Below are 22,100 nucleotides of genomic sequence, written 5' to 3' on the forward strand. Positions count from 1 at the left end.
CCATGTCCAGAATGGCAGGTTGGTAGGCAGGTATCGATCCACTCCTGTACCATGTGGTGTTGGGTGTTCTGACACACAGATGAGCCAACACAGTTGCATATGGTACAACGCTTCTTTATTTAAACTCACTATTTACAACTTGGTCTTTGCACTCTGCACGTGGGGGGCTCCCTGCTTGTGGTGTTTCAACAGCTCTGTCTTGTTTCCTTCTCCCCAGACCTACTGACCTCCAGGTGTCGTGCTCCTGCTTTTTATGTGGTTGGTGTTCTTGTCTGTGATTGGTTGTGGTGTTGCGTACTCTGATTTGCCTATTAGTGTGTCCATCATGATGTGTGTGTTTGAATATCATGACAACGTTGATAGTAGAAAGGTCTTGAAGTCCTGATGTTAGTTCAGTTTACAATCCAAAAGACAACTCAGAATACAACTTTTCATGCTTTAACTGCAGCAAAGTCTTGTATAATTTTTTAAGTGTTTCAAATAAAAGTCAAGTTTTATTGAAATTGCTGTAAGCTATTCAATTGTTCTCATGACATGGTGAACTCTGAAGGGTTCTTGATCAATTTCAGTCAGGAAAAGCCTTTTCTGTCTCATGCAACTGTTATAGACACCGTCAACAGCAATCTGAACACAATACGGAGGTGAGGATAAAGGTTGAGCATATTTTCTTTCTAAATATATTTAAGCAGTTCAAGTGCTATTTTGAAAAGCTTCACAGAGAAAACATCAATAACTACCAATTTCAAATGCCACATCAGACAGATCAATATCACCCATCTTGAGCACTAGATTATTCTATCAATCTGCTAAGGTACCTTCTTTCATAGCATTCTTCATTTCTTTGAAGGTAAAAAAAGAACAATTAGAGGGTAGAAACATTCAATCTGACTACCTGTTCAGTGAAGCTGAACAACATTGCATCCATTACAGGAAGAAATAACCTATCTTTGGATTTGTTTTGCAGGGTAGGCTTGTGCCCTGTATCTTTTGTCTTTGTGTTTGCTGAGGGAGTTACATTACTGCCTGTATTTGCTCTGATATTTTTTACAGATTGCCCTTCAGAAATGTGAACCTTTCCCCTCTCTTTTAAAAAATTTATTCAAGAGATGTGGGCATTGCTGACTAGGCCAGCATTTGTTGCCTTTCCCTAACTGCCCTTGAAGAGGTGGCAGTAAGCTGCCTTCTGGAACTGCTGCAGTCCACATGATATAGCTACACCCACAGTGCTGTTGGGGAGGGAGTTCCAGGATTTTGACCCAGCAATAGTGATCAAACTATGATATATTTCCAAGTCAGGATGGTGAGTAGCTTGGAGGGTGTGGTAAACACCACTGGTAACACACTACATGTATTACGGTACTGCCACTGTATTACAGGTACCACAGTAAATCCCAGCATGCTGCTCCTCCCAGCAGGCGGCGTATAAAAGTGTATGCTCTCCTGCGCTGCTCCCATTCTGGTTCCAGCTGCAGGGGGCACAACATCTTGTGCAATAAAGCCTCGATTGTTTCACCATTCACGTCTCATGGTAATTGACGGTACATCAATTTATTGCACAAGATTTGTAAAAGATGAACATCTTAATCAAGCCTGATCGCCTGGAGCTGAACCCTCACGCCGCCGACGCCACGTCCACCTTTGAGCATTGGTGAGCCTGCTTTGAAGGATACCTCAGAGCAGCCAATGAAGAACTCTCAGACCCACAGAAGCTCCAGGTCCTCTACTCACGGGAGAGCCCTCAAGTTTCTCCCCTCGTCCGGGACGCACCCACCTATACAGAAGCGATGGCGCTACTAAAGGGACAGTACATCAAGTCTGTGAATCAAGTGTACGCCAGGCACCTCCTGGCCATGACACGGCAACTCCCAGGAGAGTCTCAGGACGATTTCTTGCGGGCTCTACGGATACTCGGTAGGAATTGTAACTGCCAGGCAGTTTCGGCAGTCTAGCACACCGAACTCCTAATCAGAGATGCTTATGTCATGGACATTATGTCTACTTACGTTCGCCAGCGGCTATTGGAAGGGGGTACGCTCGACCTTGCAGAAACCGTGCAGCTTGCTAACTCCCTAGAAGTGGCCTCCCGCAACCTGGAGGCCAACACCTCCGAGCGCGCAGCACCCTCGTGGGCATCATGGGCCAAACCGGCGGCCGACTCGAGTACACCGCAAGTCTGTGCCGCGCGGCAGCCGACCAACGCCGGAGGGTTCAAATGTTACTTTTGTGGCCAGAGCAAACATCCCACGCAGCGCTGTCCAGCCGGACAACGGGTGTAGGAAGAAGGGCCACTTCGTTTCCGTTTGCCAGGCCCGGTCGCTCACTGCTGTTTCCAGGCCCAGCATCACTGCACACCCCACGTGTGATTCAGAGGCGCCACCATCTTCTCCACCATAAGCCTCGTGCAGTCCGTGGGTGCCACCATCTTTGATGCCATCCGCCATGTGCGCCCCATGGGCGCCGCCATCTTCAGCGTCATCTTGGGCCCCAGGACCTCTACTCCCCTGGCTGTTCGTGGACCACCGATACCTCTGCCACCCCTGATCAGCCCGGGACCTCCCAACATCTTCCACAGCTCGCCTCCATCACCCTTGATCAGTCTCGGCCCCGCAACCTCGTGACCGCTACGACGACGGTAAAGATCAACGTGCACGAGACGACCTGCCTCTTTGACTCCGGGAGCACAGGGAGTTTCATCCACCCTGCTACGGTAAGTCGCTGCTCCCTCTCGGTACTCCCTGTCACCCAGAAAATCTCCCTGGCCTCCGGATCCCATTCCGTGCAAATCCGGGGGTACTGCGTCGCGACTCTCACCGTCCAGGGCATAGAGTACAGCAACTTCAGGCTCTACGTCCTCCCCCACCTCTGCGCTGCCCTGTTATTAGGACTCGATTTTCAATGCCACCTCCAAAGCCTTACGCTGAAATTCAGCGGACCCCTGTCCCCCCTCACCGTCTGCGGCCTCACGACCCTTAAGGTCGATCCGCCTTCACTGTTTGCAAACCTCACCCCGGACTGTAAGCCCGTCGCCACTAGAAGCAGACGGTACAGTGCGCAGGACAGGACCTTTATCAAGTCGGAGGTCCAACGGCTTCTGCGTCAGGGGATCACTGAGGCCAGTAACAACCCTTGGAGAGCTCAAGTGGTGGTAGTGAAGACTGGGAAGAAGCACAGGATGGTCATTGACTACAGTCAGACCATCAACCGATACACGCAGCTCGACGCGTACCCCCTCCCACACATATCTGACATGGTCAATCAGATTGCGCAGTATTGAGTCTTCTCCACAGTTGATTTGAAGTCTGCCGACCACCAGCTCCCCATCCGCCCGGCGGACTGCCAATACACTGCGTTTGAAATAGACGGCCACCTCTGTCACTTCCTTCGAGTTCCCTTCGGCGTCACCAATGCGGTCTCGGTCTTCCAGCGAGAGATGGACCGAATGGTTGACCAGTACGGGCTGCGGGCCACCTTCCCGTACCTCGATAACGTCACCATCTGCGGCCACGATCAGCAGGACCACGACGCAAACCTCCAAAAATTCCTCCAAACCGCCAAACTCCTTAACCTCACCTACAATAAGGAGAAATGCGTGTTCCGCACCAACCGCTTTGCCATCCTTGACTACGTGGTGGAAAATGGAATCCTAGGGCCCGACCCCTGTTAAGTAATGGGTTAAGAGACATTGCAATTAGTTGTCTCATTTATGTTAAGTATCCATTAACTGACACTGATATGTAAAGGGGCTTCAGGTGGCCTCTGTCAGGTGGTGTGTTGTTAAGGGTTTTGTGCAGAGGCTGTGGAAGTGAAATAAACGGTGTTTGGTGAAAAGGATCAAGAACTTTAGACTCTTCATTTCACAGCAACTAAAACGTATAACAATTGTAGCAGAGGATGGTTGCTGTGCAAATGTGAAGGTTTGAAAGATACAACTTTTCCTGATCAAACCAAGGAGTGAGTGAGAAGGAAAAACAAAGAGATACATGGCTCAACCCAGGATAAAGATGGCTGGATATGACTATCCTCCCTTATTTTCTGAAAGGGAATCGTACAACCAATGGAGAAGTGCAGCAGTTATGTGGACAAAAGTAACTGCTTTGGGAAAGAGAAAACAAGGTATGGCATTGGCTCTTTCTCTACCATATGGCAGTAAAATCCGAAACAAAGTGCTTTCTGAGCTGGAATTGGAAGAGTTAGACTCAGAAGAAGGTCTGGAGACTTTAGTACATTATATGGATAAGATTTATAAGAAAGATGACTTGTTAAGTGCGTATGAAGCCTGGCCGGATTTTTATAAGTTCCGGAAAATGGAGGATATCTCCATGGAAGACTGTATAATGGAATTTGGCAGACTATATAAAAGGCTGCAGAAACACAATCTAGAATTTCCACAGTCTGTGTTGGCCTTTAAATTACTTGACTGTGCTAGAGTGAGCAACATGGATAGGCTCCTGGTTTTGACAGGAGTTCAGTTTACTGATAAGGATGCCTTATTCGAACAGATGACAAAAGCTTTACAAAAGTTTCTGGGGAAACATTCGATTCCGATGGCTCTGATGACCCAAATAGGTCAGCCTGCAATAAGGCAGAGTATGGAAGATACACTAGCAACAGGATGGCGGAATCGTATGGCTACGAACAGGGCTCGAGACTATAGACCGAGACCGAGACCAGGAAATTATGAAGACAGATACCCAGTTAGAACCTACAATAGGAAGATGAACCCCAGAAATGTACAGGGCATGATAAATCGATGTTTTCGATGTGACTCTCAATACCATTATGCTTTCAACTGTCCAACTCGTTATGATAGAGTGTTTGAAGCGACACATGACACGGAAGAGTCAGAAGAGGAAAAAGATAGTGACCAGAAAGAAGGCATTGTCCAATTGACAAGCAGTTTTACGCCGGTAATGAGGGTGTTGGTTGCAGAATCCTTCAACTGTGCTGTATTGGATAGTGGCTGCACATCTACTGTGTGTGGAATTGACTGGTTAAAATGTTACCTGGACTCTTTGAATGCTGAAAATCGTAACAAGGTTAAGGAATTTGAAAGTTCCACAAGTTTCAGGTTTGAGGATGATAATACTCTGAAGTCGCTGAAAAGAGTGGTGATCCCTTGCAATATTGCCGGAGTGAATAATTTCATTAGCACGGATGTTGTATCAAGTGAGATACCTTTGCTTCTGAGCAGACCATCGATGAAGAAAGCACACGTGAAACTGGATATGGAACAGGATAAGGCAACATTTTTTGGAAAGACTGTGGACTTACAATTTACACAGTCGGGGCACTATTGTATTCCATTACTGACAAATAATTTTTCAAGTAGAGTGGTTAAGGATGTGTTAATGGTAGTTGAAAATGGGACTTCAGCTGATAAAAAGCTTGTGGTATTAAAACCACATAGGCAATTTGCACATCCGTCTCCTCGGAGGCTGAAAATGTTATTAAAGGATGCAGGGGTAAGGAATGACGACTATACTAAACTGATAGAACAGGTTAGTGACCGCTGTGAAGTTTGTAGGAAGTACAGAAGGACACCAGCACGACCGATAGTAACACTACCTTTGGCCAGGGATTTTAACGACATTGTGGCCATGGACCTTAAGATGTGGGATAAAGCAAATAATATATTTATTTTGCATTTTGTAGATTTAGCAACCAGATTGAGTCAATCAACGATTGTACGAAGTAAAGAAAAGAGAGTAATTCTGGATCAAATCGTGGAAAAATGGATAGGGACAGGAATGGGTCCACCGGCAAAATTCCTTATGGACAATGGGGGAGAATTTGCTAATGATGAGTTTAGGGATATGTGTGAAAACATGAATACCAGAGTTATGAATACGGCTGCAGAAAGTCCATTTAGTAATGGTGTCTGTGAAAGAAACCATGCTGTCATCGATGACATGCTTCGGAAAATTTTGGCAGATCGACCAAATTGCACGCTAAATTCAGCTTTAGCATGGGCAGTACATGCAAAGAATTCATTGCAGATGGTTGGGGACTATGTCCTTATCAATTAGTGTTTGGTAGAAATCCTAAAATTCCGTCCATTTTGGATGACCAGCCTCCAGCTTGGGAGGGGGCTCTGGTTTTGCTGAACATTTAAATGCATTACATAGCAGTAGAAAAGCTTTTTTGGAAGCAGAAGTCTGAAAGAATTCGCAGAGCTTTAAGACATAACGTACGGCCATCAGATGCCGTTTTTCAGCAAGGAGACATGGTATACTATAAGAGAGACAATTCTAATGAATGGAAAGGCCCAGGGAAGATCATAGGCATAGACGGCAAAACAATTATTTTGCAACATGGTAATCAAACTGTTAGGGTCCATTCATCAAGGATAATGGGTACAGATTACAAATTTTCAAATTTAGACAGAGCAGACAGACATGACGAGGAACCAGAGTCATCTGGTACACATGTGTTACAGAACTATGAGGACCAATTAACTGATATAGACAGGATTTCTGTGGAGGAACACAACACTTCTGGTGAATTAAAACAGGCCATTTTTCCAAAAGGGCAACTGCCAAAAGTTGGTACAAAAGTGACATACTTGCCTGAAGGGTCTAGTCAATGGAAGGATGCAACTGTTATTAGTAGAGCAGGGAAGGCCACTGGAAAGTATAAACATTGGTTGAATGTACAGCATTCAGGGGAAGGAGTCAAGACAATGGATTGGGAAAACGAAGTTCAAAAATGGAGGGCACAGAAACGCAGTGCCAGTTCAGATAGTACATCGGATAGTGAACAGGTCCACAGGAAAAGGTCGAGAACTATTGAAAGGACATCCCACAGCAGAAGGGAAAGATCAAGCAGTAGCAGTACAGAACGAGATACAAGGCGGGAGAGGGGACGTAGTTTGTCAAGATCTCGGAACATGAGTAAGACTACGAATACTAATAGGAGTAGAAGCCCACATGCATGTGAGATTTTGGTGGCTTCAAATAAATTAGATGAAAAAGTTATTAAAGAAGCGAAACAGCAAGAATTGCATAGTTGGAGTGAATTTGGGGTATCCACGGAAGTACCGGATAGGGGACAAAGAACTCTGTCCCACAGATGGATTTGCACGGAAAAGGTTCTTCCGGATAGAACTTATAAGGCAAAGGCCAGGCTCGTGACAAGGGGATTTGAAGAAAACTTAGAAGATCAGGATTTAAGGGTAGATTCACCTACAGCAGGAAAGGTTATTTTAAAGATCTTCTTGGCTCCATTAGCCACAAAGGCATGGGAATGCAAATCTATAGATGTAAAAGCTGCCTTTTTGCAGGGGCATCAGCTCCAGAGAGACATTTTTCTCCATCCTCCTAAAGAAGCAGCTAACACAGAAGGGGTACTCTGGAAGTTGAACAAATGTGTATATGGATTAAATGATGCATCTAGAGTCTCGTATTTTTCAGTAAGGTCAGTTTTGTTAAAGTTAGGCTGTTGCCAGTTGAAAGCAGATCCTGCAATGTTTTACTGGCACTATAAAGGAAATATTTCTGGCATTTTTATGAGGCATGTCAATGATTTTTTGTGGGGTGGGACTAGTGATTTTGAAGCTATTGTAATCTCTGGTTTGAGGAAAGAATTCAGGGTTGGAAGTCAGGCTCCCGGTGCATTTAAATATATTGGACTGGAAATTGGACAGACTAAGTTAGGGGCAACTTTACATCAGCAATCTTATTTGGAAAGCATCAGCCCAAGAGCAATTAGTCGTGGCTAAGTTTCACAAAAAGAGGCAATGGTTTCAAAGATAGAAAAAGAGCAACTGCGAAGTTTAACTGAACTGGTTAGGTAGACAGACTAGACCGGACGTGAGTTTTGATGTCTTAAGCGTTGAGTACAAAAATGAATGATCCCAAAGTGGAAGACATAAGAAGAGCAAATAAAGCGTTGGCCAAACTAAAAATGCAGGAGTGTGTTTTGAAGTTCCCGGTTTTAGGTGACCTTAAAACACTTGAAACTCATAGTTTATAGTGATGCGTCCTACGCAAATTTATGTGATGGGGTTTCAAGCGCAGGAGGTTTTATAATTTTCCTTTTGGGGAACAATGGTAAATGTTGCCCACCTGTGTGGGAAACAAAGAAAATAAGAAGAGTAGTAAAAAGCACTTTGGCTGCTGAGACGTTAAGCCTCGTAGAGGCGGTGGATATGGCTTTTTACATAAGTACGATATTGACAGAAATTTTGGGATTAGGGGATTTGGGTAATATACCTATTGACTGTCACATTGACAATAAATCCCTGTGGGAAAATGTGCACTCTACAAAAAGTGTAAATGAAAAGAGGTTACGGATAAACATCGCAAATTTGAAGCAGATGTTGGACAGAGGGGAAATAACAAAAATTAAATGGGTCGACAGGAGCTATCAACTGTTTTACGAAAAGAGGGGCGGGTTCACAGAAACGTTTGGATATTGTTAATGAAGGGCGCTTGTTTCTGTGACTTTTTTTTTCTCTTTCTCGTCCAAAAAAAAAAAGGGGGGGGACATAATTTGTGTGTTTTTGAGTTTCTTGAAATTTTGCTTTCACCTAATTTTTATTTTTCTCCAAGGAAGGGGAGACTGTTAAGTAATGGGTTAAGAGACATTGCAATTAGTTGTCTCATTTATGTTAAGTATCCATTAATTGACACTGATTATGTAAAGGGGCTTCAGGTGGCCTCTGTCAGGTGGTGTGTTGTTAAGAGTTTTGTGCAGAGGCTGTGGAAGTGAAATAAATGGTGTTTGGTGAAAAGGAACAAGAACTTTAGACTCATCATTTCACAGCAACTAAAACGTATAACAACCCCGACCGCATTCGCCCCCTCCTGGAACGCCCCACTGCCCCAAGGCCCTGAAACGATGCCTGGGGTTTTTCTCATATTACGCCCAGTGGTCCCTAATTATGCGGACAAGGCTTGCCCACTCATCAAGTCCACAGTTTTCCCCCTGACGGCTGAGGCCCGCCAGGCCTTCAACCACATCAAGGCGGACATCGCCAAGGCCACGATGCACGCGGTCGACGAGTCCCTCCCCTTCCAGGTGGAGAGTGATGCATCGGACGTAGCTCTGGCCGCCACCCTCAACCAGGCGGGCAGACCCATGGCTTTCTTTTCCCGCACCCTCCATGCCTCCGAAATTCGACACTCCTCTGTCGAAAAGGAGGCCCAAGCCATTGTGGAAGTTATGCGACATTGACGGCATTACCTGGCCGGCAGGAGATTCACTCTCCTCACTGACCAACGGTCGGTTGACTTCATTGTTGAACAATAGGCAGCGGGGCATGATGAAAAATGACAAGATCTTGAGATGGAGCATCGAGCTCTCCACCAGATAACTATGAGATCTTGTATCGCCCGGGGAAGCTCAATGAGCCCCCAGATGCCCTATCCCGCGGTACATGTGCCAGTGCACAAGTGGACCGATTCCGGGCTCTCCACAATGACCTCTGCCACCTGGGGGTCACCCTGTTCTTCCATTTTATCAAGGAGGATGTGTGGCCTCCTACAGCTGCTGCCGAAATGGCTGCAGTTCAGAGAGCACACACATTTATACTCCGCCTACTGGGTGGAGCCAGCAAGCAGGGATCTACTCTCGTAGCTGTAGTACAGGGCCTTACCGTAATACCCTTGTATGCAGTGCAGTATATACAATATAATACAACAGCGATGACTACCACATTCACCCCCTGTTAAAAATGAGTCCAGCAGGGGTGGTGGAAAACTATTTACATACAGGTTGTCATTAAAATTTCAGAGAAGGTTACAAATTTAGACAGTCGGGCGCCTTGACCCGTCATTGAGCGGCGCAGTGCTGGTAGCGAGTCAGGCGTCGGCTCGGTCATCGGTGACTCCGGGAGCGTGTCGACATCTTATCCATCCCCGGGTGGGACCAAGGGGAGGACGGATTGTCCTGGAACGGGGCCTGTGGTGGGGTGCGCTGGGGGAAGGGAGGGAGGCGCCAGGGCATAGAAAATAGAACATAGAAAAATACAGCACAGAACAGGCCCTTCGGCCCACAATGTTGTGCCGAACCTTTGTCCTAGATTAATCATAGATTATCATTGAATTTACAGTGCAGGAGGCCATTCGGCCCATTGAGTCTGCACCAGCTCTTGGAAAGAGCACCCTACCCAAAGTCAACACCTCCACCCAACACTAAGGGCAATTTTGGACACTAAGGGCAATTTATCATGGCCAATCCACCTAACCTGCACATCTTTGGACTGTGGGAGGAAACCGGAGCACCCGGAGGAAACCCACGCAGACACGGGAGGATGTGCAGACTCCACACAGACAGTGACCCAAGCCGGAATCGAACCTGGGACCCTGGAGCTATGAAGCAATTGTGCTATCCACAATGCTACCGTGCTGCCCTTAAAAACAAATAAATCCACGCTATATCATTTTACCGTAATCCATGTACCTATCCAATAGCTGCTTGAAGGTCCCTAATGTTTCCGACTCAACTACTTCCACAGGCAGTGCATTCCATGCCCCCACTACTCTCTGGGTAAAGAACCTACCTCTGACATCCCCCCTATATCTTCCACCATTCACCTTAAATTTATGTCCCCTTGTAATGGTTTGTTCCACCCGGGGAAAAAGTCTCTGACTGTCTACTCTATCTATTCCCCTGATCATCTTATAAACCTCTATCAAGTCGCTGCATTTCGGTTATTGCTCTCTTTTGTCGCTTCATCATTTGGTAATGGTCGCCTAAATTGGCGAGGTGGTGTATGTATAAAGGGGACTACATACCCCAGATAACAGGATCCCGTCCAATTCTCTGGCAGCCAGGGATGTGCCTTGTGGCCACAAATGAAGTACGTCCCATTGTATGAAGTGAGTTTGTCCACATCAAACCCTTCAGTCATCAGGGAGTACTTGAAGGTACCTGTCCCGTTAGCGTATGGGACGTCCAGTGTACACCCATAAAACTGAGGAGACGTATATACGGGATGGACCTCGGATATGTTGGCCACTACAACATGCTTGCATCGACTAGCACCTACAAATATCCCTTTAACCACATTCCTTACTAAACATATTATTCCCAGTGGCCTTCCCATGTTGGTGGTATTAGTGAGGGTAAGAAACGGAGGCTGGTGGGATCTGTTATAACTTGGTTGGTACCACATCTCAAAGGTGTTCATTGGATAGCCCCCCTCTTTCCAAGGTCTTGGGGATATGGGGAGAAACGATAAACTAGAAGTTGCCCCGCCGTCTGGGTGTCTTACCATAGATGCAATTCTTATAGTCCTGGGGGATTGACGAGTACCATTCTGGTAAAAATACCATTCTACTGTTTCTGACAGGTTAAGCGGAACAGGTCTGAGGGGAATCCCTCCCTTAGCATGGGTCGGGATATATGTGCATTCCCAGCAACCAGAAACATTCATATCCTTTGCGTACACATATGACATATACAGATACGTGTTTACATGTAATTCTCTTTTTTTCCACAGCCTTACCCTCCCTTGGTCAGCGCATCCCAAGGGTAAAGTCTTATTTTTGTTTCTGCAGCTATAGTCCCATTTACAGTTGACCCGATGACAGGGTAGGTTGCCCTTAGTCACTCCACTGATGAGTATGGTCTGATTGCATCGTTGTACGTAGGCCGAACATCCGTCCGCAGGGGTCACGTTCCAAGGTCCTTCTCCTGAGCCTTGACTGGTGCATTGTAAGGTGTCTTCTCGACAGAGGTGATGAGTCCGTCTTCCCTTGGGGCCACAGGTTCTTCGCTTGGCCTCTCCTCCCGTTTCCAAAAGTCCCAGCAGGGTTACGATAATAAGTGTGGCCTTCATCCTTTAAGTGATGCCGGAGTTATTACCTAGGGCTCGAAACAGAGGGTTATTTTCTATTGCATTTTCACAACCTTACAATGGTGAATGTGGATCCAGGCATTTCTGCCTTCCACTTTTCCAGCAGTGGGAGTAGTGAGTAGGACCTGGTGTGGTCCTTCCCATCGGGGTTCTAATCCTTTCCTAACCCAATTACGAATCAGAACATACTCCCCCGGATTAATAGTGACAGAACTGGACAAGGGAGGTATATCCTCATAAGCAGCTCATACCCGTGAATGGAGGCCTTTTTAGTACTTTAGTCAAGGCTATCACATAGTTGGCCATTTCAGTGGTTATATGGTGAAACTGTACTTCCTTAGGTTTTCCTTGATCCCAAAGAGTACGCAAGGGTCTTCCGTATAACATTTTGGCGGGACTCAGTCGTGTCTTTCCAGCTGGGGTTGCACGTATTTGGAAAAGGGCAATAGGCAATAATTTGAGCCAAGTGGCTCCAGTCTCTGCCTGTAGTTTTGCCAGTTTTGTTTTTAATGTCTGATTAGCCCTTTCTACCATTCCCGCTGCTTGGGGTCGGTATGCGCAATGTAATTGTTGTTTTATTCCCAGCTGAGTACAAAATCCCTCATTGATCTGTCCCACAAAATGAGGTCCATTATCAGAGCTTAATCGATATGGAATCCCAAATCTAGGAACAATTTCTCGCATTAAAACTTTTACTACCGTGGAAGCTTTGTTATCTACAGTGGGGTAAGCTTCTATCCATTTACTAAACACATCAACAATAACCAATACATGTTTATAACATTGGCATCTTTCCAACTCAATGCAATCCATCTGGAGTGTCTCAAAGGGACCTTCCGGTAACGGGGTTTTACCCATTTCACAGGGTACTGCTTTTCCAGGATTATACTGCTGACATACTAGGCAACGACTGCTAATGTTTTGCGCTATGTCCTGCAGGCTTCGATGCCACCAAGAACAAAGAAATGTACAGCCCAGGAACAGGCCCTTCGGCCCTCCAAGCCCGTGCCGACCATGCTGCCCGACTAAACTACAATCTTCTACACTTCCTGGGTCCGTATCCCTCTATTCCCATCCGTATCCCTCTATTCCCATTCCCAAGACCAAGTCTTGAGCAATACATCACCTGTAGCTCGGGCACCACAATGAGTTGCAAAGTGAACACATTCGGTGACCCAGGCTGCTAATGCATCGGGCACACAAGTTTGCCCTGCCAGGGTGACCCACAATTTGTTTACAGGATCATAACAACATCCCAATTCTTCCCATAGTCTTTTTACACAGGCAGGAGCGTCCTCCTGTAACTGAATGACATCAGTGATGGTCGGCTTTGGCTTTTCAGAGGGAGACTGGCCCTTAGAGCTTTTAGTCTGGCTCATCATTTTCGGTACCACCATGTCTTTTAAGCGAGAAGCCTCATTGGCTTGGTGGTCCGCCTGCCGATTAACCGTGTCCACCAGGGTTTTGCCTGTCGTATGGGCAGCGCACTTTATTACGGCTATTTATTTAGGGAGCATTAAAGCCTGTAGTAATTGTGTAACTAACTGTTTGTGGGATATCTGAGTGCCTGCAGATGTAAGAAATCCCCTGTTCTTCCATAATTGACCGAAGTCGTGTGTGACTCCAAATGCATATCTGGAGTCTTGTGTAAATGTTTATTTTCTTATTCTCTAACACGCCCGCTCGGATAAGTGCAAATAGCTCGGCTTGTTGAGCGGAGAACGGCGTTTCAAATGCTGCTGCTTCCAGGGTTTCGCCCTGTTGATTAACTATAGCGTACCCTGATAATCTATCCCCCCTTTCGCCGACGGAAGCACTGCCGTCGGTGAAAACAGTTAAGTCTGCATCGGGCAGGGGAGTGTCAGTGAGATCATCTCGCACGGAGGCTTCCTCTCTGAAGAGCGTCAGGCAATCGTGGCCCGGCTGTGAGCATTCCGAGGGTGGTTCGGAGAGAAAACTTGCTGGATTGATAGTGGTGCAGTGGCGAAATTGGAGCTTGGGATCATTCAGGAGATAAATCTCGTATTTGTTCTGCCGAGCCATGGTTAAATGTTGGGTTTGGAGCTGTCCGAGCAGTGCCGTGACAGAGTGGGAACTGTAAACCACAATGTCCTGCTGGAGGGTAAGGTTACCCGCCGACTGGAGGCTGTTGTAAATAGAAGCAAGGATCTGAGTGCAGGCGGGATAGTTAAGAAAACTGTCATTATTCTGAATATTGCTTTATTAATTTTAAGAAATTAACATATCTTGTTAGTTGTGCTTTCTTTAATAGAATCGATGAATTCATCTACAGAAAACCAAGAGACAGCATGAGATTAGTTCAGTTATATGTTTAATAAGTTATTGTGTTTAATATTTTAAAATAAATGTTTAGAATTAGCCTGGAGATTAAAACTTCAAGCAATGTGGAAGCTGGTTTAAAAAAAAACTCTGATTAAAAGCAAATCTATATTCCAAAAGAACAGATCGTTCAAAGACATTTGATAACAGGAATTTGGCAGCAATCCAACTTTTACTCCCAGTCCATTTGAGTGACAAATATTTTTTTTAAAGTTTAGAGATACGAATGGCATCATTCCAAGCTATACGCCTCTTTTTGTCTCTGCAAGAAAATTAACCCTTTTAACAAGCTTTTGTGTATAATCCAGATGTCAAAGACTTGACAAAATCGAATGGCACTTGACTATGTGCTAGCTGAAAAAGGTGGCACCTGCGCCCTGATTGGTGCAGAATGTTGCACTTTCATTCCCAATAACTCTAAAGAAGTTAAAGATTTGGCATTACATATCCAAAAAGAAATCAAAAAACTTGATCCACCCCAATTTATCTCTCTCTGTGATAAAGTTTGTGTGTGGCTTGGACACACTGAAATGTCCACAATAAGAATCTTATTCTCCTGTGTAGCTGTATTCATCATTTACATAACATACCCATGTGCTAAGTGCATAAAAAACTATTCGCTAAATGCAGGTGACCAACTATTAGAATGATTCAAACTACCCAACTGTACCCCCAATCGATGAATTTGAGTTGAAATACTATTATTGAAATGTTACTGATCAATCAACTGTTTGACTGTATTATTAACATATTGTATAATTTATTAATACTGAATCAGTAGTATCAAATTTGATTAATTTATTAATTATAATAATTATTTTGAAATGCCTGGTTGTTGGGCCCCGGGAGTGGGCAGGGTTGTATGCTATATTGGGAACTTGCCAATCAGGGACTGGCACCGCGGCTGATAATCGGCTGGGTAATCAGGGAAATCCACCTCCGGTGCCCCCTCTTTTCCCGGGACTAACTCTTGATTCATCTGTGGGAATTGATTAGCACGGGTTTTAGAATGAGTGCGAGTCGCTGGATCTCCTTGTGACGGCGGAGGTGGTGGTAGTGGCAGTGGGAGCTGTGGATAAAGGGCTTGAATGTAAGGTGGAGGCGGTGGTAGTGGCGGGGGAACGGTCGGTCATCCCCTATATTGCCAATTTTCAGGGTCATCCTCATCGTCTCCCTCAGTCAAGGCAAGGCCAGCCATTTGTCCGCACGGTTCCGATTTAGAAATGGGGGTTTTTACAGACTTAGGCCTTTTTTTATGGTGGGCACATTCCTTTCTCAAAACCTCTGCAGTCTTAACAATTCCCCCTTCTGTTAATTCAATACCCAACTTTAAAGTGTTAGCCTGCCAACTAGCCAATAAAGATGCATCTTTTAATTTTTGGCAGTACTCCCGCCATAACTCAATTAATTTCTTAGCCGTGGAGCTACGGTTATGTCGCCAAATAATCTGCTGTGCCTCCATAACCGTGGGCAAATCTTTTGATCCTCCCAGGGGCCATTTCCCCTTTCCCAAATTCTTATGCAATTCCCCCGACAACTGCTGCAGCTGCTTAGAATGTTCTGGATACTGTTCACAAAGAGTCTGAAGCGCGCTTCCACTATCAGAGGTGCTATCCAGAGTATTACCCATTGTCTCCTATCCTCGGATGATCCTTGTGGTTACCTACTTAATTTTGATGGCGATCCTAAATCGCTTATTCAATCAAGAATTTAAACGGGGTTATCCTGCCCCGTCACCCAATCAGGAGGCTTAGGCAATCTGAGTGTTCCGACAGGGTACGCGACGTTGAAATCATGTTTATTGTGGCGTTTAAGGCGTCATCCGCACCTGATGGGAAGTACTATAATTTGGACGGAGTTATCCGTTCTCCGCTGTAGCCAATAGTCAACCCGGAGTGTCGAACAAGTCAAGACACTGGTTGAGACAATCACTTGTTTTAAGGGCAACCTTTTATCGCGAAGGTATCAAGCAACCAGAAGGATCATCATCAGCCAAGCACCTTTCTTCAGCCGAGGGCCTCTAACCCTCGCGCACGGGCCTTTAACCCTAATTCGAAGAGGACTCGGACCCCTTATGGGCCTCTAACCCTGTCTCGAAGAGGACTCTAACCTCTTACGGGCCTCTAACCCTGATTCGAAGAGGACTCTAACCTCTTACGGGCCTCTAACCCGGACTGTAACGGGTTCGCCGGACTGACCTGGATCTCGTAAGAGTCTCTTCAGAAACAGACGGTAGGACTAGGTCGCGCTCGGTACAGCGGAGGGGGAAACCAAAGTGGTAACAAGGGTACTCACATTTGGGGGCCCGATTCCTCCTTCGCCTCCGGACACGATCTGTCAGTTACACCGACTGCTCCTGGCGAGGCTCCTTGAGATCCCACCGCTGCCACCAAATGAGAATTTGTTTTCCTTCAGTCCGGATGAAATGATCAATCAAACACCAAGTTTCTTTAACATACCTTTATTCACAGCCGGAGCTACACCAATGTATCTCGGAGAGGTACAGCAGCAAGCCAAAATTAATACATCCAACAGCAGTTTATATACATTTTATGGCACTGTTTCTTTTCTGAGAACAGCCCCCTGGCATTCTGTCTGTGCTTTCAGCTTAGTTATAGTTATCTTTAAAGTTAGGAACCATTTCCAAGGCCATTACTGCAATTTGTCTGGTGCAAAAGCAGAAGCGATTACAAAGCTTGCTACCAAGCCTGCCTTGACGTTCCAGCTTACACAAAGCTCTATTTGACATTCTATTTTCCCACAGATTTCTATTCTATCTTGAGCCAAACTCTCATTGGGGTCCACTGATGGGGTGACCGCTGGCAGGGTCCACGATGCCCAGGATGGGTGAGCCATGCGGTTCGGGGCATATGCCTGTACATTGTGTGAGGTGACTGTGAGCGAGAGCGCTAGTTTCTTGGCCGCCGTGAGGTCAAGCGTAGCCCCTTCTAAGAGGCGTTGGCGGATGTAGGCCGACTCTATGCCCGTAATGAACGAGTCTCTCATTAGCAGGTTAGAATGTTCAGCGGCTGAAACGGCCTGGCATCACAGTCTTTCACCAGGGCGAGCAGAGCACGCCAGAAATCTTCCACAGACTCACCGGGAAGTTGGTGCCGCGTGGACAGGAGGTGCCTGGTGTAGATCTTGTTGGTCTGCTGAGCGTAATTCTCCTTCAGTAGTGCCATGGCCTCTGCATAGGTAGGCGCGTCCTGGATGAGGGGAAAGACATCGGAGCTCAGCCACGTGTACAGAATTTGGAGCTTCTGGGATTTGGTCTGTTGCAGATCCGATGTATGCTTCAAAGCAAGCTAGCCAATGTGCAAAGTCCATTTTGGCGTTGTCTGCTTGAGGATGCAGCTGCAGGAGATCCGGCTTGATGCGAGGATCCATCTTTGTAAAATCTGTGTGTAATAAATTGATGCACTATCAATTACGACGAGACGAGAGTAGAGAATAATCGAGGTTTTATTACACAGAGATGTGTGGCCTCCTACAACTGCTGCCAAAATGGCTGCAGTTCGGAGAGCACACACATTTATACTCCACCTACTGGGTGGAGCCAGCAGGCCGGGATCTACCCCCGTACCTGTAGTACAGGAGCGATATCGTAATACCCTTGTATGCAGTGCCGTATATACAATATAATATAACAGTGGTGACTACCACAGTCCCCTCACTGGATCCATTGAGGGTGACGAAGGAGAGGACAACACGCTCCCGGAGCCGCAGGTGACCACATCGGCACCCACACCACCACCAGGACTGAGGCAAGCGCAGCGGAAGGTCAAAGCCCCCGACAGACTCAATCTGTAATGTTGTTCTTCGTTCCCGCCGGACTTTTTTTAAACAGGGGGTGAATGTGGTAAACACCACTGGTAACACTCTACATGTATTACAGTACTGCCACTGTATTACAGGTACCACAGTAAATCCCAGCCTGCTGGCTCCTCCCAGCAGGCGATGTATAAAAGTGTATGCTCTCCTGCGCTGCTCCCATTCTGGTTCCAGCTGCAGGAGGCACAACATCTTGTGCAATAAAGCCTAGATTGTTTCACCATTCTCGTCTCGTGGTAATTGACGGTACATCAGAGAGAAACTTCTAGATGGTGGTGTTCCCATTTTTCGGCTGTCCTTCCAGATCAGTATTTGACAAACTTTTTTACCCGGGACCCATTTTTAAAAACCCATTTTCGTGACCCGCCCTGGTCGACCATCGTGACCCACCATTTTCACTCACCTTTAATGTGACAGGTGAGCCTGCTCGGTCCTCAAGACCTCATTTCATAGTGTAAGGGGAAAATTCGGGACAACGGATCAAGACCATAAATCATGGCTGACACCGTACCAGAAACAGGCAGACAAAGGGTTAAATCAGATGGGTAGCACAGAAAGACCACACTTAAAAAGCACAGACACAGATCCTATCAGGACAATAAAGTATTCCCGATCAATACAAAGCCTGCATTTAACACCTCGTTATGAAACCCGGAACATATCTCAACCGCCACCCAAAAGCCATCACCATTTAATCTAGTTAAAGGGAGCTCTTTTGTGAACCTAAATAATTTAATCTAGTTAAAGGGAGCTCTATTGTGAACCTAAATAAATCCTATTAAAATGCATGGTATTGACGTCAGAACCAGAAAGCCCGCCAAAACTTGTAAGAAATCTGTACTATATAAGATAAAGCCTTTCTGTATGTATTTTGAGTTCAGTGTGGACCGTGCTGTCTTTTAACGCCGGCCCGCAGTTCTCCCTGGAGCTTCAGACAATAAACCCTGTCTTGCGATTCAAACTTCTGACTCAGGCTGACTTTTTCCCTGCAACAAATGACGCTGCGAACACGGGTCTGATTTCTGGCCGGAGGCCACAGCAAGGAGGTCGGGGTCAGATTTCCAACGAATCTGGAAAAACAGTCAGAACGGATACAAGACACGGTTGAAACAAAAGGTACCTTTGGGGAAATTTGGGGTTCTTACATTTAAATTTGGAGAACGGGATTCTAAATTTGGAGTTCTTAAATTTGGGGGAACGGGATTCCTGACTAAGTATGGTAACTGTTTAAAATATAAGTTAACTTACAGAAACTTTTAATTCCGGAGCAAGTGAATTTTACTCAAGGTGAAGGGTCAAGGAACCCAGAGGTAAAGGTCGGAGCAACCTCAGAAAACTGGTAATTATTGTTTAAAAGTTTTCCATACAATAAGGAACAGAGCTAAAAGTAAAATCCAGTATTAGTGAAATTGACAGGGTAAGAAGTAAGTGATCACAGGGTGTAGATTCAAAGTAAGATAAACCGCATGCTGATAACTGTTGTAACTAACCCATGTATTGTGTATAGAAAGCACTACCTGTGTCCCTAAGCAAAGGACAGTGTCTGTCTCAAAACCTTGCCTTGGACTGGCTGTTAAGAGGAGAAATCTCCCACGTAAAGGTCAGGATTTGAAGTAGGAATTGAGACACAAGGGCACATGGAGTGAAGGACACGGGTGGTGGAAATCGCGTAACCAAAAAGACCCTGTAGTGGCGAACAACGCAGGGTCGAAAAAGGGTTACTAACTTACAGGGGCTTTGCTGATAAGTATAGTGTTGTGGTGAGGAATAGGAGATCGATCCCCTCTGACCAAAAGTCCACATTTTATGCGGCAATCCTTACGGGGACCCGCGGATTTTGTGTCACAACTCTGTTCGTCTATGTGGAACACCGTCTGAATAGCAGGTGGCCAGGGGGCCAACGGATCAGCCTTGTTAGGTGCAGGCGGTGGCCAAGCGGGAGGTGCTGGAAGGTGTCTGACTCGGGGTGATCCCCGGGCGTATATCCTACTAGGACAGCGATAAGCCAAGCGTGAGGTGCCAGGAATAGTGGGGGATACAGGGGCAAGGAGACCCACTGCGACCACACTACGAGGACACATGGCAATACTGTACGATGCTGGGACAGGAGAGTGAATAGGAGTGGGATAAACAGTCGGGCACTTTACTGTGGTCAAGCATGCGGGGGTTGTGGGTCTGTCCAGAAAATGGCAGACCGTGTTGTTTTGAAGGGAGTGTCTGCAGACTCCCTCATGTTTAAGTATTTATCAGCCAGAGAAGCGATAGTAGCCAAGATGAGAAAGGAAGGGTGGGATGCAACACAACCTTTAGAACACCAAAGAGAATGGATAAATGGGATAAAACGGGATAAAGTAAAGAAGATGGGCATCATGTTAGTAACTCAATTAGCGGGACTGATTGAGGAAGTAAATGCCTCCTCGGATGAAAAGGAGAAAGAAACCAAACGAATCAGTGAGCTGGAGGAGAAGATTAGGGAGTTAGAACAAGAGAATTACATGTTGAGGGTAAAGCAGAGGGAAAGGAGAACAGACCCCTCACCTCCATATGAGCCCGTGCAACTTGGGGCTACCGCTCTGCAACAGGAGTGGGACACGAGGAATTACAATTTGGCACCAGTCACCAGGGGGGGGGACTGAGGCACAACCAAAAGCAAATTACAAACCTTTCACCCCAGGAGAAAGACAACAGATTATGGCCTTCCTGGGGCGACTGAGTCCCAGAAGTACAAATTTGAAGTTTTGGGAGGAATTGGATACACTCTGGGTGGGACACCAACTACACCTCAGAGATGTACACCAGCTGGTCAGGGCAGCCTGCCCAGCGGATAAGTGGAGACTGGTAGCTGGTGGACCCACCGCTCCAGCCGCCCAGGATTATAATGAGGGAAGATGGACCCATGCATTTCCCTTAACGGCAGAAATAGAAGCGCAGCTGGTTCCCTTTGCGCAATTTAAAATTGAAATACAGCGGGTGTTAGGGAACTCTCCCACTAATTGGAGCAAGATTACTAACACAAAACAGCAGAAGGGAGAAGGAGCATCCAAATTTGGGGAACCATTGTTTAAAATCTATAATGAATGCTCAGGGCAGGATAACTCCGAGAGGGGGGGGCAGAGCCTTTGTCCACGCCTTTAAGGACGGGTTATCCGAAACGCATCAGCGAATCCTGAGAACGGGAGTGATAGCCTCCCAAGATTATGATGAGCTGGTCGAGTGGGCTAGCGGGGTATAGGAAGGGAAAATGCCCCAAGCAAAACCAAGACCAGACAGGATAGGAGCCTCTTACCAAGGAGGCGAAGGAGGGAGTGGGCCCAGCTGCTACAAGTGTGACAGACCGGGACACATAGCTAGAAATTGCAGGAACCCACAAGTAGGAGACAGGCAGCACACATGGACTCGCCTCCCACAGGGATTTCACAACAGCCCAGCCATTTTCCATAGAACTATGAGCGATATCCTGAGTAGGGCACAGTTGCCAGAGGACAGTACAGTCCTCCAGTATGTAGATGATATACTAATAGCATCTAAATCCGAAGAAGGGCACAAAATAGCCTTGTATACAGTCCTGAAAGAATTGGCAGACGCCGGGCTAAAAATCAGCCCACATGAGGCACAAGTTGCAAAAACCCAGGTCCTGTATTTAGGACACCTGATATCAAAAGGACTCAAAGAAATGCCCATAGATCGAAAGGCAGCCATTAAACAGATGCCGCGACCGGTATCAGTAAGAGGAGTTAGGAAGGTAATGGGACTATTCAATTACAGTCGAAGCTTCATCCCCGATTTCGCCAAAATAGCAGAACCCATACAGAGACTTGTAAAAGGAGGGAAACCAGCCCTAGAGATCATAGAATGGGGAAAAGAGCAGGAGGAAGCATATAGCGAGTTAAAGGCAAGACTAATTTCAGCACCAGGATTAGGGTTGCCAGACGGCAGCAAGGACTTTCACATACATTGTGACAACCAAGACAGTTTTTACTCTGCTGTGGTCTCACAGGACCATGGAAATAAGGAGAGACCCATAGGGTATTACTCCACAGCCGAAGGACCGGTGGGTACTGGGCTGCCCAGGTGCATAGCAGCATTGGACTGTGCAGCCTGGGCTGTGAGGGTGAGCGAACCAGTT

The 22,100-nt window shown here is 46.3% G+C and overlaps 1 long non-coding RNA gene across 1 annotated transcript in view; it reads right to left on the reverse strand.

The window, feature by feature from the left end:
- Positions 1-463: 463 nt before the first annotated feature.
- LOC140422761 (uncharacterized) overlaps positions 464-22,100 on the reverse strand; it is a 61,860-nt gene continuing 40,223 nt past the window's right edge. The window contains exons 3-4 of the long non-coding RNA XR_011947586.1: positions 11,450-11,814; positions 464-839 (exon numbers count right to left, since the gene is read on the reverse strand). This is a non-coding gene — a long non-coding RNA (uncharacterized lncRNA). The remainder of the gene's footprint in view (positions 840-11,449; positions 11,815-22,100) is intronic.

The sequence above is a fragment of the Scyliorhinus torazame genome, chromosome 5, assembly GCF_047496885.1.
Source record: "Scyliorhinus torazame isolate Kashiwa2021f chromosome 5, sScyTor2.1, whole genome shotgun sequence".
In the NCBI taxonomy this organism is placed as follows: Eukaryota; Metazoa; Chordata; class Chondrichthyes; order Carcharhiniformes; family Scyliorhinidae; genus Scyliorhinus; species Scyliorhinus torazame.